This window comes from Alligator sinensis, unplaced genomic scaffold (genome assembly GCF_000455745.1).
Source record: "Alligator sinensis unplaced genomic scaffold, ASM45574v1 scaffold273_1, whole genome shotgun sequence".
Lineage (NCBI taxonomy): Eukaryota > Metazoa > Chordata > Crocodylia > Alligatoridae > Alligator > Alligator sinensis.
In genome coordinates, this window is record NW_005841943.1 from 1,190,075 (window position 1) to 1,194,191 (window position 4,117).

The window sequence follows — 4,117 nt, forward strand, 5'->3', positions numbered from 1 at the left end:
CTTTCCCTCCCCTCTCCCCACCCCCCTATACAAAAATACAGCACTATGTGTGTAAGTTATTTGCAGTTCATTTAATTTAATTGGGGTTAATTCCAGGGACAGGCCTGTCAGGCTGTATGCTCTCCTTTGCTACCTATTGACAGTGGAGCATCAATGCCTCTTGGAAGGGGGCTATGTGTTTAAAGGGATATGCTGCTCTTCTACTGAGTCAAAACCCAGAACAATCAGAGCTGCTTCATGAGACATCTGTTTACAGCCTGAGTAGTAGAATGTAGATTTTCTACAATGAGCTTGAAATAAGCCTATAAAGGGAAGTCCTCTATCTCAAAATTAGGACAAAGGGAGCTTACTTTATTGGACAGGGCTCTGCATATCTAGTACAGTGGTTCTCAACCTCTTTTGTACTGGAACCCATTTGCCAAGATTGATGACTTGTCCCAACCCACACCCCCCTGCCCTGCTGGTACTAGGCCCGCAGCCCCCCCCCCCCCCACCCCCTGCCAAAGGGGACCCCCAGCTGTCCCCATCCCACTTGGGCTGGAGCACAGTCACTGCGGTGGCTCTGGCTCGTATGGGTGACAGCAGAGCAAGTCCAGCCCAGCACGGGCTGGAGGGAGGAGGAGGGCAGGTCTGTGGCGCACCTGCCCTGGGCAGGGGCTCTTGCACCATGCCAGGCAGCCTGGTCATGGCCTCTCCCACCCACTGAGCAGCATCTCCTGGCCACCATACCCCCATGAGCACGGGCACCAGCCCTAGTGTCACCAGGCCAGCAAGCAACTCCCCCTGGCCCCTTCCCCTGCTGAAGGAGCAGGTGCCTTCCCTCTGTCCTCCCTGCCCTGTCGCCTGGCAACCTTCTCCCAGTGCCAGCAGGCACCCGTTCCCCCACACACCCATCCCTTCCACATGCACATGCATAGGCACGCATCCTGGCCCTCCAACCCCACTCAACATACACTTACCTGCATCTGGCTGCTGGGGCTGCTCCCATTACCCTGCCTGGCTGCGTGCTGGCCATGTCCCAAGCAGCCACTTGCAGGCTGGAATGCTGCCAGCCTGTGAGGGGAGACCCTGCGCTTTCATGCATTTTTCTTTGAAATATTGTTGTGACCCGCTTTTGGGTCACAACCCACAGATTGAGAAATGCTGATCTAGTACACCCATCTCTTCTCAAGAGAAGCACTTTGTTGGAAAATTAAACCAAATTTTAAACAGTATCAGATCAGGCAGTGGAACTGAAATAACATACTCATGCCTGGGAGGATGGGCGTAGGCCAGACTCCAGGATCACTGCGGATCTCTTGTTAGTTATTCAGTTTTCACAACAGTTTAGGTCCGTTATGTGCCTCCAATCCTTTCCAGGTTTATAAGCACAGATATACAATTAATGACATACATCTATTTGCAGCTTGATTGGGTATATATTAATGAAAGGGCTTGATCTTAAAGAACACCCCATCCTCCCCTAGTTGAGTGAAGAATTTTTAAGCACCAACATTCGTTGTTTAACAACTGTTTAACTAGGATGGCTCTTCAGAGGTTCAGAAGGCAGGGTAGATATGCATCTTTATATACTAACTAAATGATATATATATATATATGGAGAGAGAGAGAGAGTGCACAAACTTGCAGAGGTTATCAGTTACGTTTCAACTCTTGACAATGAGTGCAATTCCTTATGGTAATCAGTTTCAGTTACTTTGTGTTACTATGGTCGAACACTTAGTCAGTGCTGTCCTATTTAAATTAGAAAAAACATGGAATCTGGCCTTGAAAGGTGCCTTTATGAAAGGATACTGAGAGTTTCAGTTATTTAAATTGCTGTACATCTATAGCAACAACATACAGTTTCTAACTTTATATAATGGAGGATGTATACAAGATGGAGGCCTCTAATGAATAGATGCCAAGGTCTTTAATGTGTTCCTTACAGCCCATGCACATATGTAATTAGTTGCAGATGTGAGTGAATGTCCCAAGCATAGTTCTAGGCTATATGATCAGCTCTAGATTTTAAACCAGATGAATGTTATCTATATTAATTAAAATTTGTATTTGAATTCTAAATAAACTGGTGTGCAGTCTCTTTTGACTCAGGGTATGTCTGTGCAGCTCAATGCAGTGATGGCATTCTGCAGTACCTGGATCAGGTACTGGCAGAAGCAGTATAGCCCTAGTGTGTGCATTTAATATATAAGGGATATTATAGTAATATAATGCATAATGTATACTGTATGTAAATGTGCATATATATGTGCCAATATTAGGGTAAAATAGCCTTGGTAGAATGATATGCAACTGCAGTCATCAGAAAAATTAGTTGCCTGTCCCATTTGATATTGCATAAGATTTCTGTGGGAGCTACTTGTGCATCAATAACTTATGTGGAAAAATATAAAAATATAAAAGTAATGTATTTTGACTGCCTTTTAATGATATTTAACAGAAGACAGTGCAGGGAACCAGAGCCATGATGTGACCAGCCAGCTCTTTATAACCACCAGGAAGTATTCCATGATGCTCAGGAATAAGCTTGGAAAGACATTATTATTTCTCTGTAGGAAGTTAAAAATTCAGTTTGGTTGTTTTGCAAGAAAATACAGCTGTTCCAAAGTTCAGCCTATAGTCTCATTCCCTCAGCTAAATTAAAAAGGAAAATAGTGACCACTAAGATTGTTAAAAGTTGTTTCCTCACAAACTGCTTGTTTTATTTTTGATCACTGTGGCAGCATTTCTAATTATTAGTCTCTTGGGTTATTTTAGTGTTTGACTACCTCATTTAGTCTAGAGTTTAACATTGTCCTCACCTCAAGTTAAAAGGCTTCTACCATTAACTACTTGAGACTCCGGGTATGTCTTTATGGCATAATGTAATTGCCATGCAGAAATATGAGCGCCAACTCAGGTGCAGGAAGAAGTGACAGGACATGAGAAGAACAATATACAACACATGCCCTTTTCCTCTCCCCCAAATCAGCCTTCCAAAACTGGGGTGCATGTCCTAAGCAGGGAAGCTGATTTTTCTTTGCTGGAGTAGAAACAGGAGCAAGCAGATGCTGTGTTCTAATCTCTGCTGCTTGTTTGGCCACAGCAAGCAGAAAGGGTGTAGTCCCACGTTAAACCTCTCGCAGTCCTAGCTATTGGTTGAGTACTGTAGCTTGTGCTTCAAGGACCAATTGAGTTGGCTCAGGGTAAGTAAGCTTCTTGATGCCGTCTGTAGTATCTTGATGAGGCTTGTGGTCTGGAAACAATACTTGATTATTTACAAGAACTTATAAAGCAGTAATGCTCAATTTTTTTATTTTTTATTTTTTTTAAATGCAAGCCAAATTGTAAAATCAGAAATGGGCTGATGGCCAAGAGAGGGTTAGGGGCAGGGGAGGGTTGTGACGACACTTCCTTTGGTTGTATGCAGCATGTGTAGCGAGCAATTTGAGCTCACTTGCATGTCAGCCTGGCTCCTGCTGGAGCTCTCCAGGCCCAGTAGTCTCTTTGAACTTTTTGGCATGTCAGTGGGCTCTGGCCAGAGCCACTTATTTTGCATGGTTCTAGAGCCCAGGATGTTAATGGTACTGCCATTCATCCATAGGTGCTGATTTTGTTTTTTGCTGGTGAGTGTTTTTCTGTGTTCCCGCACCAAGCCCTGAGCATACCCAGAAGAGGCACCGTGTTACTTCAGGCTGGGTTGCCCAACATGGCTTGTGGGTTCTGAGCACCCGCTAATTTTTTTTTAGTGGGTGCTTGAGCCCTGGAGCGTCCCTAGTGTCAGCACCTATGGGTTCATTCCCTGTCCCCCTCCTCCCTACTGAATTCAGCAGTAGGGGAAAAGATGGGGCAAATAATCCTTTATCCAGGGGCGGGCAATTATTTCGGGTGGAGGGACGCTTACTGAGTTTTGGCAAGCTATTGAGGGCCTCATGACAGGCAGCCAGAGGCAGATAAATATTAATTTTCTAAATTATTTAAGGTCCCAGTGGGCTGGATAGAATGGCCTGCGGGCTGCATTTTGCCCACCCTGCTTTAATCCCTGGGCTCCAGAGCCACACAAAACCAGTGGCTCTGGCCAGAACCTGCACTGACATGATGGTGAGCTCAGAGAGGTCACTGCACAGTCAGAACC

General features: G+C 45.1%; 1 protein-coding gene across 5 annotated transcripts in view; it reads left to right on the forward strand.

Moving 5' to 3' along the window:
* The window catches only part of RAD54B (RAD54 homolog B), a 123,119-nt gene that overhangs the window by 92,963 nt on the left and 26,039 nt on the right, over window positions 1-4,117 (forward strand). The window lies entirely within an intron of this gene.